This window comes from Triticum urartu, chromosome 4 (assembly GCF_003073215.2).
Source record: "Triticum urartu cultivar G1812 chromosome 4, Tu2.1, whole genome shotgun sequence".
NCBI lineage: Eukaryota > Viridiplantae > Streptophyta > Magnoliopsida > Poales > Poaceae > Triticum > Triticum urartu.
This window is the reverse complement of record NC_053025.1, coordinates 464,668,120-464,690,203: the sequence shown is the minus strand read 5'-3', so window position 1 is coordinate 464,690,203 and position 22,084 is coordinate 464,668,120. Positions and strand designations below refer to the sequence as shown.

At 40.0% G+C, this 22,084-nt stretch overlaps 1 pseudogene; it reads left to right on the top strand.

Annotated features, from left to right (window-relative positions):
- Positions 1-21,281, top strand: part of LOC125553948 — a 79,674-nt pseudogene extending 58,393 nt beyond the window's left edge.
- Positions 21,282-22,084: the final 803 nt, after the last annotated feature.

Below are 22,084 nucleotides of genomic sequence, written 5' to 3'. Positions count from 1 at the left end.
TTCAAATTTACTTTTTTTTGCAAAAAAAAATCATTTTCAAAAAATGCTTTAGAAAGTTATAAATTTCAAAAAATGTCTGTGTTTTTCAAAAATTGTTCAAAACCTCAAAAACTCTTTTATTCCAGTTTTCAAATTTTGTTCGCAGATTCCAAAAATTATTTGTTTTTTCGAAATGTTAAAGAATTTAAAAAATGTCTTCACTTTTCAAAGAAAATAGAAGTTCAGAAAATGTTCCATTTTTTATTTTTTCGGAAATTCAAAAAAATGTTCCAACTTTCAAAAATTGTTCAGCGTTCAAAAAAAAGTTCACTTTTTATCTATTGTTGTTAGGAGTTTCAATTTTATTGGAATTTTCAACAAGTGTTCAGGAATTGTTCATTATTTTTAAAAAATGAGAAATTTTCTAAAATTATCTGCGTTCGTTAGAGATTGTTTAAAATTTCAAATTTGCTCGAGTTTTTGGGAAATTCTTCATGATTTGTCAAGTACTCCCTCCGTTCCTAAATATTTGTCTTTTTAGAGATTTTAAATGGACTATCACATACAGATGTATATAGACAGATTTTAGAGTATAGATTCACTCATTTTGCTACGTATGTAGTCACTTGTTGAAATCTCTAGAAAAACAAATATTTAGGAACAGAGGGAGTAATGTTTAAGTTTTGCCACTATCATTAGTTCCTTTAATTGTCACGCTAGCTACACATCTTCCACTAGAGCTAGTCAGTTACAATGGCTTAGGAGCGCGCAGGCGGTCGCGTGTTTGATTCCTAGCTTAGCATGCTCCTTTTTTTTTTTTGCGATTTTTCACCTCGCGAACGTGGTGCCAACACAAATGGGCTGGCCCAGGTGAGGTGCCCCTTGCAAATCGCCGACTCCTTGCGGCAATGAGCACCATATAGGAGGTCCCGCAACATTACCTAGTGGCCCAATTCTCCTTTATCTAATCGTCCAGTCCCAGCCTAATTGAAAATCAAAAAAATTAACGCCCACACGTGTGGCATATTGCACATCGTTCATACGCCTTTTTTACCATCCATTTTGCCACATGTAAACAGATGACATCAGCAGGAATCTTTTCAGTTTTCGGCTTAAAAATATTTTATTTCCTAATTAAAAAGCCAAATTAAAAATTCATTTTCATCATTAAATCCATCTCGATGAGATCTTCAAAACTAGACCCCATGTTGATATGTTTCGACGAATTTTTTTTGCCGATAAGTTGCCATGATGTTTACAATGTAGCTGTCATAGTGCTTAAACTAAAGTTGCCATGTGGCAATTTCAGTTTATAGAGCATGACAATTTTAGTATTTTGATGATGGCAACTGCAGTACTTTGATCATGAAAAATATTTTTTGTATGAATCATGACAATTTTAAGTGCATGTATCATGGCAATATTAGTTTATGGTTCATGGCAAGTATAGTTTTTTAATTTCCTGTTTTATAAATGTCAAAATTTATTTTTAAATCTAGAAGAAAATAGTTGAAATATATCATGGCAACTTCAGTGTAAACGCCATGACAATTCATGTGCAATAGACATGGCAATTTTTAACCGAAAAAAAATTTCGTTGAAATATATTGATATGAGATCTAGTTTTGAAGATCTCATCGCGAGAAATTTAATGGTGAAAACGGATCTTCAATCGAATTTTTATTTAAGAGATAAAATATTTTAATAACAAGAAATCCAAAAAAAATCCCACATACATGCATGCGATGACATGACGCAGTCTGTGTAATATATGATATGTGGGCGAGTTTCGTTCTCACTACATGTGTGGGCATTAACGTTATCCTTGAAAAATCTGTAGTGGATCTAAGGGCAATCGTACGTCCGCCCTAATGAATCAAACCAACTCTTCCAGACTCACACACCTAAAAAAAACTCTTCCAGACTCACAGTTCTCATTGCTAGCACGCCGCTGTATGGCACCAGGTCATCCGTTGCGGTGGTGGGTCGGCACGCGGCGGTGTCGCGCATGTATCTGGTGTGGAGATTGAGCCAAGGCATATTTACTTCTAATGGAGCAGTTCGTACGTCGTTTCGTTCGTTTGCTTCCATCGATCAATGGAAGGAAATCGCCCCCTCGTCCCACCTCCTCGCCCCACCAATTTTTTTTCTCCCTCGTAACATGAAATCTACTTCTAATCTACTTCTAATGGAGCAGTCCGTACATCGTTTTGTTCGTTTGCTTCCACCGATCAATGAAAGGAAATCGCCCCCTCGTCCCACCTCCTCGCCCCACCGATTTTTTTTCTCCCTCGTAACATGAAAAACCGGCAGCATATCTCTCCATCCATCCAAATCACGGACAGATCGTTGCGTACAAATCACATGGGTGCTTTCCTAATCAACGCCCTCGCGCCTCTCCATGCCGCTGCCGCCGCCGGTATCTGGACGAAGCCGATCGTTGCCCATGGACGCCGTTGTCTCACGCACGCATATACCCAAGCACCTCGCGTGGATGGTGTCTCCTCTTCTTGGAATGACGGCGGCACGCCTGGACGCTGCCGCCTCGCGTTTGGGCGACGGCGGCGCTCACGTGCGCGTTGTCGGGTCTCACGCACAACGGAGCAGGGTGAAAGCAGCAAGGGAGTTTGGGCAGCTGCGACGGCGACGCCATGTCTCTCTTTGAGGTGCATACGCGAGCGCTATCATTATCCACTGCTGCTAGGGTTGATTATGGCGCTGTTCCTGAACGTGCTTATTCCTGGACATGAGATCTCGATTTCAGTTACCATCAGTTGGGAATTAGCTAAGAGAAAACGGACTAGCTACAATATTATACTCCCTCTGTTCCTAAATATAGGGTGTATAGTTTTTGACACGAAAAGTAAAGAACACACATGGAAGGAAAATTTCACAAGTTTTGGGCGAGATTTCACCTAACTAATTGACATGAGAAAATAGAGGAGGTTGCTTTATATAAGAAAATGTAATCAAATCTCTAAAAAAAATTATCCAAACGAGTGGTGCAACGCAATACACCTTATATTTTGGGTTTTTTTCTCAAAAAACTATACATCTTATATTAAGGAACGGAGGGAGTACTGCACAGTTGCTAAAAGTTGTCAATGTGGTTATAATTTTGCTTGTTAACAGAGGCTTCAGTCGACCTGGACATAGTTGCTATAGTGTCCATGCCATTTAACTCAACAAATTATATTGATCTCTTCCATTTTAGCAATATAAACATAATTGCATATCATCCTGAGCTTTCTATTACCCTCCCGTAGAATTGTCAATTATATGCCTTTTTGCTATATAGATGATTTCATCACTGTCAGGCACAAGCAAAAGATTAAGGGGAATATCTATGTCTATGTTTGAAGTGTCGGGGTACAACTTTCGGATTAATCCATATTTGGACCTGCTTGCTTCTGACTTCACTTAAAAAATGAAACGACAATGTAGCAATAAATATGAAAAGGGAAGAGAAGCACTTGTACTAATTTATGTTAATCTACGGCCATGCACTTTGTTCGTGAATGTTCAAAACAAAATAGGGAAACCATTAGGCGCGGTGCGCCGGCCGAACTTTCGGCCTGTTCACACACACGCTGGCAAAGGCGCATACGCAGTGGCCCCGCGCGTCCCCGCCTTCTTCCTATGCGCCTCCATCCCCTACCTCCAGCCTTACGCGCGTACATCCCTCCCCCTCTCCCCTCCTCTGGACTGCGACTGGGCCACCACGATCTCCATCATCGACGGCCAGGCGCTCCCTCGCGCGCCGCCATGGCCATGTCCATCCCCTAGATACAACCTTCACACGCGCGCATCTCCTCCCCCCTCCTCCCGGGCTGCGATGGGCCACCACAAGCTCCATCGCCGGCGGCCAGGAGCTCCCCTCGTCGGCCGCCATGGCTGCCTGCCGCCATGCTCGGATCCACCCCGCGTATACGAGTGTTGCAACCGTCACCTAGGAAAGCTTCAACAGCTGTTGAAAAAAAGCTTCAACCGTAAACACAGAAAGCTTCAATGGCACTGCACAACAAGGGGAAGTTGCAACCGTAGTTGGATTTTGCTACAATCGGCGAAGCTTTTTGCTACATCCATCAGGTGGAGCTGCGACCTCGCGACGACGATAACGACGACTTGCTGCAACTGTAGTAGGATTTTGCTACTATCGTTGGAGCTTATTGCTTCATCTATTCTTTTTTCTAGAACGCAATGGCTGCTACATGCAACGACGAGCTACAAATGGCAACGACAGTGACAAACTTTTTTGCTGCAACCGTTTTCTTCGTTTGCTACGACCGTGCAATAGAAAGCTGCAACGGGCGGCCATGGGAGCGACATGATAGCGGCAATGGCAGACGTCAGCTGCAACCGGCGGCAACAAGAGCTGCATCCAGCGGAGCTACAACCGGCGTCTGGTGTTGCCGGAGACGCGGCCATCACCAACGAGGGGGAGCTACAACCCACGGGCGAAGTTTTGCTGCATGCGTGTATCTGGACGGCGGTGACCGGCGGCGAGTGCGGCATCCAGCAGCACGGGAGCGGCAGAGAGAAGGGGTTGCAGGTGAGGGGATAGCGGCCGACGGGCCAGGGGGACAGCCAGGCGACAGGGAGCCGCGCTCGCGCTGCACGGGGAGAGGAAGAAGGGGAGGGAAAAGTCAACGCACAAATCGGATGGCTGCTTGCTGGATCGGGTGGTTGGGATTGGACCGGCCGAACCGTTTAAGCCGGTGCGCCGGCGCCTAGCGTCGCTCAACAAAATATGAAGGGTCCTCCAGCTATCTCTAAGTCTCTCCTGTGGCACTACTACACGAACTATATCAATGAACTTTCACACGACATTGCTTGAGACCTACTTAGTAGATATGATCCCATTTTTGGTTAATTTGTGTCAGACTTTCAACAATAGGAGAGGTCCATGGATATGCGGTCTTTTTTTAATCAAAAACAACGGTATTCTGTTTCATCGCCAATAGGAGGAAATTTCTCATCGGTTAAAGAGATAATAAAATAAGGCAAGCAACACAGGCAAGATTTGATAACTATTTATTTACACAATCGCATTACTATGGGCAGGTCATTACAAGCTACTCCCTCCATTCCAAAATATAGTGCGCCCGTGCTTCCCGAGGTTCAACTTTGACCATAAATTTAACCAACGAGACCGACTGTGGAGGGAGAAAAAAATTATAAAATTGAAAACTTCTTTTGAATACGAATTCATTGGTATCACTTTTGCTCCCGCTGCAGCCGGTCTTGTTGGTTAAATTTATGGTCAAAGTTGAAGCACGGGAATAGAGGAAGCACTATGTTTTGAAACGGAGGGAATAACATACTATTAGACTATTTAATATTAATGATGATTGCATATGGACCTATAGCTATTTTGTTTACCTTAATTAGGAACAATACCAATCTTAGAAAGTAACAATTACATGGTGTTTTTCGCCATTCCTACGCTACCCTTAATTTTATTATGACATATGAGAGTATGCATCAAGGGGTTTGCAGAAGTAAGAAAAACTAGGTGGATACAAGCCCTTGTCACCTTATATGGGGTGATGATGGAGGAGACACAATGAGGTGAAAGAGGTGTGATGGGCATAGAAGAGTAGAGCCATGAGGGGGGCGTTCGACACCACTCGCCGACTTTAGGGTGGCGGTGGTAGGTAGTTAGGCAGGGAGAGGTGGGCGGGTCGATAAGGTGGACGATGAAAAAAATAGCAGCTAGAGGAAAAATAACCAGTAGCAAATGAAGTGGTTGTCGCTTCAAAAGAAGGGGCAGGGGATTAATGGATTCGAGTGTAGGTACGGGTCTCGGGTGGTAGGGTTTAAAGGGATTGACGGTGCAACATGTTGCAACATTTCGTTTGCACAATCCATCTCAAGCAATTATAAAAATAACACAAATTGCTAAAAGTAGGTTAGAAATTAAAATCTATTTGGGTGAAGAGACGGTGAGTAATACAACTCATGGCAATCGCTTTCATCATCTACCTATTGTCGACATAAGAATGCAGATAATCTGCATTGTCGCCCGTAGCAACGCACGGGCATTCTACTAGTAGAGCTAGTTCGCCAGTTAATACATCGATCTTTCTGGATTCATTTTCTAATTTTTCTCCATCTAATGTGATGTCATTACGGCCTTCTCGATTAATTCTTGGACGGTTGTCTAGGATTCAATTTTGTGAAGGCGTTTCAGAGTTGTTTGTTGATAAAATATTCTTTTATTTTGAAGACATTGGCATTAGTAGTTTTTTTCTTTTTGGAAAAGGATGATGACCTCCGGCCTCTGCATCTCGGATATGCATGCGGTCATTTTGTTGGACCTTACAAAGTATTCCCTCCGTCCCAAATTCTTGTTTTCAATTTGTCTAGATACGGATGTATCTAATACTAAAACGTGACCCGATACATCCGTATCTAGACAAATCTAAGATAAGAATTTTGAGACGGAAGGAGTAGAACAAAAATATGCATGAATCCGCCATCTTGACAACATCTGCCATTACTCCTATCCATATGATGAAGGGGTGCAAGTCGGACCACATACCTAGATCTCTCACCTAAGCCTAACATCTAAAGTCATTGGCATTAGTAGTACTAGGTGTGAATTTATTTTGATGAATTGATATTAGTACTACTGAATGTACCTTCCATTTCTACGAGATGTTGCCACTTTGGTGTGTTAAATAATTAGCCTTTCATTTTTGAATAATTATAAGTTATACTCCCAAGTGAAAAAAAATCAAGTTATGATCAGCTATATGAATCGAAGATACTATTCCATAATGTATGTTTTATTTCAAACCCATGCTCGCGGGTTTCCACCCAATACGTGAACTTATATTAAATCTATAAACTTTTTTTCAAATTAGGGATCTGTTTAGTTCCAGGAGGAGTTTTGTATTGATTTCCCAATGGTCAAATGGTTAGCAGTCAACATTCGACAAGAAGCTTGTTAACGAATGAAGAAAGCTGACTGAGCAAGCGAATTCCAAAAGTATCCATCAAATTCAGAAAAAAAAAGTTAGCAAATTTAAAAAGTTAATGAATTGAAAAAAAAATTCAAAATGTTCAAAAAATCTTTAATCTTCAAAAACCATTGTGAATTAAACAAAATGTTCACAATATCCAGATTTTTTTGGGTAGATTCACGTGTTTTTTTCACAAAAAATCAAATAAATGTTCATGAATGCAAAAAAAATCATGAGTTTAAAAATGTAAAAAAAGTTTTATATACATTTTATGATTAGAATAATTATTATAAATTAGAAAAAACTTTCATGACTGTTGAAAAATCTAAGATTTGGAAAATGTATGTGAAAAGTTAAGAAAAAGCAGGAATTTGAGAATAAAATTGAAAATAAAAGGAAGATAAGAAAATGGAAAAATTACGATGTAAGGAAATGGAAAAGAAATACAAAGAAATCGGAGAGACATAAAAAACAATTGAAAGAAGAAAAAATGGCAGAAATACCAGCAGGAAAAAGGAAAGAAAAAACGGTCCGGTAGGCTCTTAAAACCGGCTAGGAATCTCTCGAAACTTCGCAAAACCGGGAGCTCCTGTTTGGGCGCCCACTGCACCTCTTGAACTCGGATTTGAGCTCCTGAACTCGGATCGCCACATCGTTCTACAAGCTGAGCTAACCAGTAGAACCACAGTTCACATCTAATTACTAACGCTAACTATATAAGACGAAGTTTCCCCGCGCTATTTATTAATAACGCTAAGGTGAATTTGAAAAGGTTCATCTACTTCGCGACAAAAGTTCATCATTTTGGAACAAAAATTCACAAACTTTAGAAAACGTCATTTTTAAAGAAAAGTTCACAAACTTAAAAAAAGTTCATCAATTTTGACAAGAGTTTATGAAAAACTTAAAAAAGTTTATCATTTTTGAAAAAAACTTCATCAATTTGGAAAATGAAATAATCAATATTGAAAAAGGTTAATCGATTTTGACAAAAAAGTTCATCGACTTTGAAAATTAGTTCACCGATTTTGAAAAAAAATCACAATTTTGAAGAAAAAAATCATCAACTTTGAAAAAAGTTCGTCAGTTTCAAAAAATAAATCATCAATATCGAAAATGGTTCATCAATTTTGACAAAAATGTTCATCGAGTTTGAAAATTAGTTCACTGGTTCTAAAAACAGTTCACAAATTTAAGAAAAAATGCATCAATTTGTAAAAAAGTTCATTGGATTTGAAGAAGGTTCATCAAATTTGAAAAAAGTCCATGAAATTTGAAAAAAATTCATCGAGTTTGGAAATTAGTTCACTGGTTCTGAAAAAAGTTCACAATTTTGAAGAAAAAATGCATCAATTTGGAAAAATGTTCATCGGATTTGACAAAAAGTTCACCGGATTTGAAAAAAGTTCATCGGATTTGAAAAAAGTTCATCAATATGAAGAGAATGTTCATGAATTTGATAGAAGTTCATCAAATTTTAAAAAAGTCATCTATTTTGGAAAAATGTCGACTGGTTTGTAAAGTTCATCGAACAAAGAAGAAAGACATATTTTTTCTGTTCGAACAGAGAATAAAAAACAGATCAAAACTGTTCAGAATAAGAAAAGGACGAAAAAAAAGGAAAAATGAAAAAAGAAAAAAGAAATAGAAAAAATGGAAAGAGGTAGGAAGAAAAGAATGAAGAAGCGTCATGTGAGCAGCTAACGCAGTATGGTGGAGTGGTCAGTGCATTGTGTCATCGAACCTGAACACGTAAGTTGGAATCCTAGTGAAATCGTCCGTCATTTTTTTGTTTACAGCAGTAGGAAAAAGAAGGAAAAAATTGCCCGAGCCCAGCTAACGCGGCTGCAGGCGTCCGTTTGCAGAATACACGTTAACGGACGTCTGAAGCGTCAAATAGGATTCGCCCGCAAAACCCTCTTGACAAGAATGCTTCGTAGCCCTTGAAGGCCCGGCCCACGCCCGAGATCATGTGGGCAATCTCAGCCGCCATGGCTATATGTCGCCCATACGGATAGTAGTAATCGCCTACGAGCGACAACTAGTACGCTGGCCCGCGGTTTGCACGTTGCGATGTACGATCGATTAGCTTCGGTTTTCTTTGGTTTTTCTTTTTCGTTTTATTTGATTTTATTATAGTTTTTAATTGTTTTTCTTTATTTTCTTCATTCTACTATATTTTAACACAATACAGACGTAAGCGCTCATATACATCCTTATGAACGCACACCCTATTTCTATGAGCACCTTCGAAAGACTGTTGAAATTTACGAAGTCATCGTAGGCACCTCGTCGTCGACGGGAATGTCTCCTACCACTGAATGCGCATCGCCGGAAATCCAGGAATAAATGTGAGCATCAGGATTTGAACCCTGGTGGGCTGGGGATACCACAGTCCCTCTAACCATCCCACCACAGGTTGGCTCGCTTTTCTTCATTCTACTTTGGCTTTGTTTACTTACTTAATGATTTTTTGGTATTTCTTTCTTTCTTTCTTTCTTTCTTGTTTTTATTTGTTATACTTTGTTTCTTTCTTTGCTTTCTTGTTGAGAATTTAAAAAAAATCATGATTAACATTTCTTTCAAACAAGTTTTCAGGGTAAAATTTGCATACACACATTCTACATTTTTTTGCATATTTTTTATATACATGTTTAATATTTTTTAAATACATGATTAACAACTTTGAAAAGTAGTAATGTTTTTGATGTTTACTATTTTCCATACACATTATACAAATTTTCTATACATTAGGAACATTTTTATATACACATCTATAAAATTTAAACCATGAATACGTTTTTTATAAACACGCTATATTTTTTATCTCTACTTTTTTGCATACACATTGTAAATTTTTTGTATATATTTTAAAATTTTCAAATACATGATTAACATTTTGTTCATATATATGCTTTGATATCTACTTTTTTGTGTACACATTGTACAATTTTTATACACATTATAGACATTTTTGAAGTGCATGATTATAATTTTCGAATTTGCATGTAAAGTGATTATCATAATATATATTTAGAATGTTTTAAAATATAAACAAAAGTAAAAATAAATAAATAAATGAAAGCAAAAAATGTTGAAAAAACATATGAGAAAGAGCGTTGAAGGCATGTGGTCAATGCTGGGCCGGCCCATTCTGGTATCAGCTGGAGGTGAGACGTGCTACTATCTCGCATCAAGCGAGACATAATCGCGCCCTTCTCAGGTATCACGTCGCGACCCCTCAAAAAAGGTATCACTTCGTGGAAACAGAAAATAGCGCCGCCGGCAAGAAAATTGCTCATCGCCACCCACCGGAGGATAGGTAGGCGGGGTCGCAGTTCCGTTGCTGGAGACCCGAGGCTGCCGCCCTGGCTCTCCCCTATGGTGGATCCGCCACTAACTCCCAGCACATTTGGCTTCGGGAAAGTTCTGGTTGTACTAGTGTACTTTCTATCCTTGTGTCCATTTTTGCACCAAAGTTTATGCAAACAAGATTCTCATTTTATTTCTTCCAAATAAAAGAATATTTGAACTCGAAACTTTGCATATCAACATCACATAAGTACTACCATGTGCAGAAAAGTTTTTGGATTTTTTGGCACAACATAATTTTTTTAAATGATACAACTCATTCAAAATTTTAAATTTGACAAATTTATGTGCCATAAAAAGATCCAAAACATTTTATACAAAGAGTGGCACTTGTGTATAGTTGACCTGTAAATTTTCAAGTTCAAATGTTTTCTTGTTTGGAAGAAACAAAAAAAATTATATAAGAATAGCACGAACATTGACGCAAACTAAATGGCACCGGTACTGCAGTACAACAAATCCACACTCTTTGGCTTCCTGCATATCTTCTCCCTCACTGCTACTTCTCTCCCTCTTTTATCTCTTCTAGCACCACATATGTACTCCCTTTGTTTCCTTTTAGTTTGCGTATAAAATTTGTCCGAAGTCAAATTTCGTAAACTTTGACCCACTTATTAATAGGGAAAAATATCGACATTCACAATATGAAATCAATACCATTGGATGCAGCGTGAAATTAGGTTTCATAGTTTATAGTTTTAGTGCCGTAGATGTTGATATTTTTTAATATAAATTTGATCAAACTCTGCGTAGTTTGACTTCAAGCAAATTTTATATGTGGAGTAAAAAAACAGAGAAAGTATGTTCGAACTAAAGGGGGTCGACCTAGTTAAGATCGGTTGCTTCCGTCCCACTTTGTTCAAACCCTAAGCTATATATGTGTCCCTTGCATATATATGTAGCTTTAACTACATCATCCATCCATCAAAACATATTGATCGCCTCATCCATCCATCAGACAAATACTCCTACCAACTAAACTTTGACCCCCAACGTTGTGACAGAATTCCCCTCAGGTTTGGCTGTCCAAGAAGTTTGGTTGGTGTGGTTGCACCATACAAACTGGCTGCGGCGCCGCCTACGTTTGTAAAATCGCATACACGCATGCAGTGGAGAAGATCACCAGATGTTCTTCTCAATATACTGCAACTAATCATGCAAACTCGTTCATGGGCGCAGGTGTACTAGCCAGGAGGCCAGAGCACACCCAACGCTCTGAATATATTTTTCTTGTTGACTTATAAATGAGAGTTCGAGAAAAGTGAATTTGGTATTCTTGAGCGGGAAGATTAATATTGGTTGGGTCTTTCTTTGCGAAAAGGTTTAGAAACCTCGCAAGTAATGAAGGAGAACGATGCTTTTACATTTCCCGGTGGGTAGGGTGAGCTTATCAGTTTGATCAAAGCAATCTCGCCAGGCAATACATTTCACCAGATATTGTCAAATCTGTAGTACCGTAAAGTACCTAGCTAATATATATCTCTTTCAGATTAATTGTCAGGTTGTTATGATCTCCTTTTCCTTTTTGTGGCACTAGATTTTTTTAGCAATGATATGACTTTATTAATAAAATGCAAACACGAGTGTACCCAAAAAGCTGCAGAAGAGCAAATTCGCAAAAGCCAAAATAACCACCAAGATTTTGGAGTCACCACGTTCGTCACCACACGAGCTGAGAACTTGAGAGCAATGAAAAAACACCATAATAACCGGAGACGCACCCATCACATCGCAAATTGTCGAACCACTCTACACTACTCTCTCTGTTCACTAATATGAGATATTTTAGATATTTTAACATGGTCTAAAATAAGTCAACAAACAGACTAAAACATGTCTATATATACCCAATTCACAAAAAAGTTAAGAACATCTAAACGAAGGGAGTACTATAGAAATGACCTTCTCGGTGGGCTAAAAAATCCCATTTCTGACGGGCAATCACGGTGACTACATATATAGAGGGGGCGGTGATCTCCAGCCAATCAGAGTTCAACCTAGGCTTGACATTGGTGCTCGCATTTTTTTTGGATTTATTTCAGATCTTCCGGTGATATGCGATCAGTGGAAAGGGACATTTCCGTCGACTACGAAGACGTCTGCAGCGGCTATATTAATCTCAAGATGATGTGCCGGCTCAGTCTCTTGGAGACGCTCATAGGGGTAGTTGGTGCGTGAGCGTGCATTCGTAGGGTGAGTATATGTGTGTATGTATGAGTGTCTATGTCTGTACTGTGTTAAGAAAAAATTGCCTGCAATTCTCCTGCACTCCTACTATAGCACATACTCTATTTTCGTTCTTTTCACCTTTATTAGCCTCAATCGGCCACAACAGAAAAATGCACATAACATAGATGAAGAAAGAACGCCATTTTTATCCTACTTGTTTATTTTTCTCACTGAATCAGAAGAATGACAACATTATGTTTATATGTTTTCGATAAAAAGTAGATTATACAATTGATATCTTTTGCTTTCTTTGCTTTGCTAGTAGCCAAAAGAAAATGAACTATGATGAAGATGTTGTATGCTATTATATATGTGTGTGATATCTTCGTTGCTATCTTATTTTCCTTGCAAGTATGTAGGTGTCATGGCGTGTTGAACTCAATGGTATGCTATGAGCTTGAAGATAAGTCATAGGATATGCCATGGTCTCCAGTGAGCCGCTCGGTTTGCCTATGCCTGACTATCCAGACACCAGGAGTCAGAGACCGTCATCCTTGATGGTCTTGACATGGGTGGTGATCGTGTTCCTATGCTTGATAGGAAGAGGAAAAAGGGTGGCTTGATGGAGAAGAGCTGAGCGTCTTCAGCAGCATGACCGACGTTGTCAAGGAGCTGTTGGGAAACGTTGCATGGAAAAACAAAAAAAATTCTACGCACACACAATGATCTATCCATGGAGATGCATAGCAACGAGGGGGGGAGTGTGTCTACGTACCCTCGTAGATCGAAAGCCGAAGCGCGGTCGATGTAGTCGAACTTCTTCTAGCTCCGACCGATCAAGCACCGAACGTACGGCACCTCCGAGTTTTGCACACGTTCAGCTCGGTGACGTCCCTCGCCTTCTTGATCCAGCAAGGTGTCGAGGTAGTAGATGAGTTCCGTCAGCACGATGGCGTGGTGACAGTGATGGTGCAGTGACCCGCGTAGGGCTTCACCTAAGCACGAAAAGAATATGACCGGACGTGTAAACTGTGGAGGGGGACGCCGCACACGGCTAACAATTGATATTGTGTCTTCTAGACGCCCCCTCCCCACATATATATAGGTGGAAGGGGAGGAGAGGCAGCTAGGGGGCGCCCCAAGTAGGATCCGAATCCTACTTGGGGTTTCCCCAAGTGGCGCCCCCCTTTCCTTTTTCCACTTGAGAAGAAAAGGAAGGGGGAAGAAGAGAAGGAAGGGGGGCCGAACCCCCTCTTCTCCTTCTCCTATTCGGCCACATGCCATAGGGGGGCGCGCCACCCCTTGTCGGCTGGTGTGCTCCCCTCTCATGGCCATATGGCCCATATATTCCCCCCGGGGTTCCGGTAACCCCCTGGTACTCCGATAAATACCCGATACATTCCGGAAAACTTTCGGTGTTCGAATACTATCATCCTATATATCAATATTTACCTCTCAACCATTTCGAGACTCCTCGTCATGCCCGTGATCTCATTCGGGACTCTGAACAACATTCGGTCACCAAATCACATAACTCATATAATACAATATCATCATCGAACGTTAAGCGTGCGGACCCTACGGGTTCGAGAACTATGTAGACATGACCGAGACACCTCTCCTCAATAACCAATAGCAGAACCTGGATGCTCATATTGGCTCCTACATATTCTATGAAGATCTTTATTGGTCGAACCATTATGACACCATACGTTATTCCCTTTGTCCATCGGTATGTTACTTGCCCGACATTCGATCACCGGTATCTTCATACCTAGTTCAATCTCATTACGGGAAAGTCTCTTTACTCGTTCCGTAATACATCACCTCTTGGCTAACTCCTTAGTCGTTTGCTTGCAAGCTTATGATGTGTATTACCGAGAGGGCCCAGAGATACCTCTCCGATACTTGGAGTGACAAATCCTAATCTCGATCTATGCCAACCCAACAAACACCTTCGGAGATACCTGTAGAGCATCTTTATAATCACCCAGTTACGTTGCGACGTTTGATAGCACACAAGGTATTCCTCCGGTATCCGGGAGTTGCATAATCTCATAGTCGAAGGAATATGTATTTAATATGAAGAAAGCAATAGCAATAAAACTGAACGATCAATATGTTAAGCTAATGGATGGGTCTTGTCCATCACATAATTTTCCTAATGAAGTGACCCCGTTATCAAATGACAACACATGTCTATGGTTAGGAAACCTTAACCATCTTTGATCAACGAGCTAGTCTAGTAGAGGCATACTAGGGACACGGTATTTGTTTATGTATTCACACATGTATTTAAGTTTCCGATCAATACAATTCTAGCATGGATAATAAACCTTTATCATGATTTTGGAAATATAATAATAACCATTTTATTATTGCCTCTAGGGCATATTTCCATCAGTCTCCCACTTGCACTAGAGTTAATAATCTAGTTCACATCACCATGTGATTTAACACCCATAGTTCACATCACCATGTGACTAACACCCAAAGAGTTTACTAGAGTCAATAATCTAGTTCATGTTGCCATGTGATTAACACCCTAAGAGTATTAAGGTGTGATCATGTTTTGCTTGTGAGAAAGGTTTAGTCAATGGGTCTGTCACATTCAGATCCGTATGTATGTTGCAAATTTCTATGTCTTCAATGCTCTGCATGGAGCTACTCTAGCTAATTGCTCCCACTTTGAATATGTATCCAGATCGAGACTCAAAGTCATCCGGATTGGTGTCAAAGCTTGCACCGACGTAACTGTTTACGATGAACTCTTTATCACTCCATAACCGGGAAACATTTCCTTAGTCTTTTTTAGGTACCTAAGGATAATTTTGACCGCTGTCCAGTGATCTACTCCTGGATCACTATTGTACCCCCTTGCCAAACTCATGGCAAGGCACACAACAGGTCTGGTACACAACATGGCATACTTTATAGAACCTATGACTGAGGCATAGGGAATGACTTTCATTTTCTCTCTATATTCTGCTGTGGTCGGGTTTTGAGTCTTACTCAACTTCGCACCTTGTAACACAGGCAAGAACTCTTTCTTTGACTGATCCATTTTGAACTTCTTCAAAACTTTATCAAGATATGTGCTTTGTGAAAGTCATATCAAGCGTCTTGATCTATCTCTATAGATCTTAATGCCCAATATATAAGCAGCTTCAGCGAGGTCTTTCATTGAAAAACTCTTATTCAAATATCCTTTTATGCTATCCAGAAATTCTATATCATTTCCAATCAATAATATGTCATCTACATATAATATTAGAAATGCTACAGAGCTCCCAGTCACTTTCTTGTAAATACAGGCTTCTCCGAAACTCTGTATAAAACCATATGCTTTGATCACCTCATCAAAGCATATATTCCAACCCCGAGATGCTTGCACCAGTCCATAGATGGATCGCTGGAGCTTGCAAACTTCGTTAGCACCTTTAGGATCGACAAAACCTTCTGGTTGCATCATATACAACTCTTCTTTAACATATCCATTAAGAAATGCAGTTTGGACGTCCATTTGCCAGATTTCATAATCATAAAATGTGGCAATTGCTAACATGATTCGAACATACTTAAGCATCGCTACGGGTGAGAAAGTATCATCGTAGTCAACTCCTTGAACTTGTCAAAAACCTTTTGCGACAAGTCGAGCTTTGTAAATAGTGACATTACTATCAGCGTCAGTCTTCTTCTTGAAGATCCACTTATTATCAATGGTTTGCCGATCATCGGGCAAGTCCACCAAAGTCCACACTTTGTTCTCATACATGGATCCTATCTCAGATTTCATGGCCTCGAGCCATTTGTCGGAATCTGGGCTCATCATAGCTTCTTCATAGTTCGTAAGTTCGTCATGGTCTAGTAACATGACTTCCAGAACAGGATTATCGTACCACTCTGGTGCGGATCGTGCTCTGCTTGACCTACGAGTTTCAGTAGTAACTTGATCTAAAGTTTCATGATCAATATCATTAGCTTCCTCTCTAGTTGGTGTAGGCATCACATGAACGGTTTTATGTGATGAGCTACCTTGCAATTCGAGAGAAGGTACAATTACCTCATCAAGTTTTACTTTTCTCCCACTCACTTCTTTCGAGAGAAACTCCTTATCTAGAAAGTTTCCATTCTTGGCAATAAAGATCTTGCCTTCGGATTTGTGGTAGAAGGTGTACCCAATTGTTTCTTTAGGGTATCCTATGAAGACGCACTTCTCCGATTTGGGTTCGAGCTTATCAGGCTGAAGCCTTTTGACATAAGTGTCGCAACCCCAAACTTTAAGAAACGATAGCTTAGGTTTCTTGCCAAACCATAGTTCATACGGTGTCGTCTCAACGGATTTACGGTGCCCTGGTTAACATGAATGCAGCTGTCTCTAATGCATAACCCCAAAACGATAGTGGTAAATCGGTAAGAGGCATCATAGATTGCACCGTATCTAATAAAGTATGGTTACAACATTTGGACACACCATTACGCTGTGGTGTTCCAAGTGGCGTGAGTTGTGAAACTATTCCACATTGTTTTAAATGAAGGCCAAACTCGCAACTCAAATATTCGCCTCCTTGATCAGATCGTAGAAACTTTATTTTCTTGTTATGATGATTCTCCACTTCACTCTGAAATTCTTTGAACTTTTCAAATGTTTCAGACTTGTGTTTCATCGAGTAGATATACACATATCTGCTCAAATCATGTGTGAAGGTTAGAAAATAATGATACCCGCCGCGAGCCTCAACACTCATCGGACCTCATACATCGGTATATATTATTACCAATAAGTCATTAGCTCGCTCCATTGTTCCGGAGAATGGAGTTTTAGTCATCTTGCCCATGAGGCATGGTTCGCAAGTATCTAATGATTCATAATCAATCGATTCCAAAATTCCATCTGCATGGAGTTTCTTCATGCACTTTACACCAATATGACCTAAATGGTACTGCCACAAATATGTTGCACTATCATTATCAACTTTGCATCTTTTGGCATCAATACTATGAATATGTGTACCACTACGATCCAGATTCAATAAACCATTCACCTTGGGTGTATGACCACATAAGGTTTTATTCATGTAAACAGAACAATAATTATTCTCCAACTTAAATGAATAACTGTATTGCAGTAAACACGATCTAATCATATTCATGCTCAACGCAAACACTAAATAACATTTATTTTAGGTTCAACACTAATCCCGAAGGTAGAGGGAGTGTGCGATGGTGATCATATCAACCTTGGAACCACTTGCAACACACATCGTCACTTCGCTCTTAACTAGTCTCTGTTATTTCTACAACTCTTGTTTCAAGTTACTAATCTTAGCAACTGAACCGGTGTCAAATACCCAGGGGTTCGTACGAACACTAGCAAAGTACACATCAATAACATGTATATCATATATACCTTTGTTCACTTTGCCATCCTTCTTATCCGCCAAGTATTTGGGACAGTTCTGCTTCCAGTGACCATTTCCTTTGCAGTAGAAGCACTCAGTTTCAGGCTTGGGTCTAGCTTTGGGCTTCTTCATGGGAGCGGCAACTTGTTTGTTCTTCTTCTTGAAGTTACCTTTCTGTCCCTTGCCCTTTTTCTTGAAACTAGTGGTTTTGTTAACCATCAACACTTGATGCTCTTTCTTGATTTCTACCTTCACCGATTTCAGCATCACGAAGAGCTCGGGAATCATTTTCATCATCCCTTGCATATTATAGTTCATCACGAAGTTCTAGTAGCTTGGTGATAGTGACCAGAGAACTCTGTCAATCACTATCTTATCTGGAAGATTAACTCCAACTTGATTCAAGCGATTGTAGCACCTAGACATTCCGAGCACATCCTCACTGGCTAAGCTAGTCTCCTCCATCTTGTAGGCAAAGTACTTGTCAGAGGTCTCATACCTCTCGACACGGGCATGGGTCTAAAATACCAATTTAAGCTCTTGGAACATCTCATATGCTCCGTGGCATTCAAAATATTTTTGAAAGCCCGGTTCTAAGCCGTAAAGCATGGCGCACTAAACTATCAAGTAGTCATCATATTGATCTTGCAAGACATTCATAACGTCTGCATCTGCTCCTGCAACAGGTTTTTCACCTAGCGGTGCATCAAGGACATAATTCTTCTGTGCAGCAATGAGGATAATCCTCAGATCATGGACCCAGTCCGCATAATTGCTACTTTCATCTTTTAACTTATTTTTCTCTAGGAACATATCAAAAATAAAACACGGGAGCTATAAGCGAGCTAATAATCTACAACATAGATATGAAAATACTATCACGACTAAGTTCATGATAAATTAAGTTCAATTAATCAAATTACTTAAGAACTTCCACTTAGATAGACGTCCCTCAAGTAATCTAAATGATACGTGATCCAAATCAACTAAACCATGTTCGATCATCACGTGAGATGGAGTATTCATCAATGGTGAACATCTCTATGTTGATCATATCTACTATATGATTCATGTTCGACCTTTCGGTCTCCAGTGTTCTGAGGCCATGTCTGTACATGCCAGGCTCGTCAAGTTTAACCCGAGTATTTCGCATGTGCAAAACTGTCTTGCACCCGTTGTATGTGAACGTAGAGTCTATCACACCCGATCATCACGTGGTGTCTCAACACGATGAACTGTCGCAACGGTGCATACTCAGGAAGAACACTTATACCTTGAAATTTTAGTATGGATCATCTTATAATGCTACCGCCGTACTAAGCAAAATAAGATGCATAAAAGATAAACATCACATGCAATCAAAATATGTGACATGATATGGCCATCATCATCTTGTGCTTTTGATCTCTATCTCTAAAGCATCGTCATGATCTCCATCATCACCGGCTCGACACCTTGATCTCCATCGTTGCGTCGTGGTTGTCTCGCCAACTATTGCTTCTACAACTGTCGCTAACGCATAGTGATAAAGTAAAGCAATTACATAGTGTTTGCATTTCATACAATAAAGAGACAACCATAAGGCTCCTGCTAGTTGCCGATAACTTTTACAAAACATGATCATCTCATACAATAACGTATATCACATCATGTCTTGACCATATCACATCACAACATGCCCTGCAAAAACAAGTTAGACGTCCTCTACTTTGCGGTTGCAAATTTTACGTGGCTGCTACGGGCTTCTAGCAAGAACCATTCTTACCTATGCATCAAAACCACAACGGTGTTTTGTCAAGTTTGTTGTTTTCACCTTCTTCAAGGACCGGTGATACGTCTCCAACGTATCTATAATTTTTGATTGTTCCATGCTATTATATTATCTGTTTTGGATGTTAATGGGCTTTATTTTACACTTTTATATTATTTTTGGGACTAACCTATTAACCGGAGGCCCAACCCAAATTGCCGTTTTTTGCCTATTTCAGTGTTTCATAGAAAAGGAATATCAAACGGAGTCCAAACGGAATGAAACCATCGGGAACGTGATTTTTGGAACAAACGTGATCCAGAGGACTTGGAGTGGACATCAAGCAATCAACGAGGCGGCCACGAGGCAGAGGGCGTGCCTACCCCCTGGGCGCGCCCTCCCCCCTCATGGGCCCCTCGTAGCTCCACCGACCTACTTCTTCCTCCTATATATGTTCACATACCCCACAAACATCCAGGAGCACCATGAAACCCTATTTCCACCGCCACAACCTTCTATACCCAAGAGATCCCATCTTGGGGCCTTTTTCGGAGCTCCGCCAGAGGGGGCATTGATCACGAAGGGCCTCTACATCAACTCCATGGACCCTCCGATGATGTGTGAGTAGTTTACCTCAGACCTTCGGGTCCATAGCTAGTAGCTAGATGGCTTCTTCTCTCTCTTTGGATCTCAATACAAAGTTCTCCTCGATTCTCTTGGAGATGTATTCGATGTAACTCTTCTTTTTGCGGTGTGTTTGTCGAGATCAGATGAATTGTGGGTTTATGATCCAGATTATCTATGAACAATATTTGAATTATCTTTGCAAGTCTCTTCGAATTATCAGTTTTGTTTGGCCTACTAGATTGATCTTTTTTGCAATGGGAGAAGTGCTTAGCTTTGTGTTAAATCTTGCGGTGCTCGATCCCAGTGACAGAAAGGGAAACGACATGTATTGTATTGTTGCCATCGAGGATAAAAATATGGGGTTTATATCATATTGCATGAGTTTATCCCTCTACATCATGTCATCTTGCTTAAGGCGTTACTCTGTTCTTAAGAACTTAATACTCTAGATGCATGCTGGATAGCGGTCGATGTGTGGAGTAATAGTAGTACATGCAGGCAGGAGTCGGTCTACTTGTCATGGACGTGATGCCTATATACATGATCATGCCTAGATATTCTCATAATTACTCGCTTTTCTATCAATTGCTCGACAGTAATTTGTTCACCCACCGTAATACTTATGCTATCTTGAGAGAAGCCACTAGTGAAACCTATGGCCCCCGGGTCTATTTTCCATCATACAAGTTTCCAATCTATTTTATTTTGCAATCTTTACTTTCAATCTATATCATAAAAATACCGAAAATACTTATCTTATTATTATCATCTCTATCAGATCTCACTCTTGCAAGTGGCCGTGAAGGGATTGTCAACCCCTTTATCGCGTTGGTTGCGAGGTTCTTATTTGTTTGTGTAGGTACGAGGTGACTCACGTGTGGTCTCCTACTGGATTGATACCTTGGTTCTCAAAAACCGAGGGAAATACTTACGCTGCTTTACTGCACCACCCTTTCCTCTTGAAGGGAAAACCAACGCAGTGCTCAAGAGGTAGCAAGAAGGATTTCTGGCGCCATTGCCAGGGAGTCTACGCACAAGTCATGACATACCAAGTACCCATCACAACTCTTACCCTTCACATTACATTATTTGCCATTTGCCTCTCGTTTTCCTCTCCCCCGCTTCACCCTTGCCGTTTTATTCGCCCTTTTTCTGTTCGTCTTTCCATTTGCTTTGATGTCTTACTTGGCTCGTTTGCTCGTTTGTTTGGAATAGTTGTTTATTTATTGCTAAATAGAGAACCTAAGATCTATGGATCCTCATCCGCTTGGTAATCTTTTTAAGAGATCTAATTATGATGAACCAATTGCTAGTGAGTTTTGTGCACTAGATTATCTTTATGAAGTTTTGCTTGAAATTCGTGAATCTGAAAATTGTGATGAAGTACTTTATGGAGTGATTCACGATGGATCTTTGAATAGAAAGCATGATTGCAACGATGATAATATAAATTCTATTAATGTCAATTGTGCTTATAATTTTCAAAACCCTAAGCTTGGGGATGCTAGTTTTGCTATGTCTACTACTTGTTGCAATGATCATGATTGGGGTGATTCTTCTTTTGATCTTGAAAATTTATTCAAGCCCCATGATGAATATGAGATTCATAATAGTGTTTGCAATATTATTGAAAGTGGGTTTGGAAGAGTGTCAACTTTATATCCCACATATTTGGAGAATGTTCAATCTTATGAAATTTTTGATAAAAGTGGGTTTGGAGAGGTCATGACTTTAGTTAATGTTAATCCCACTATTTTGGAAGAGTGTCAACTTTGCATGCATGTGGATCGTGTTGAAAATATTTTATGTGATAGCTA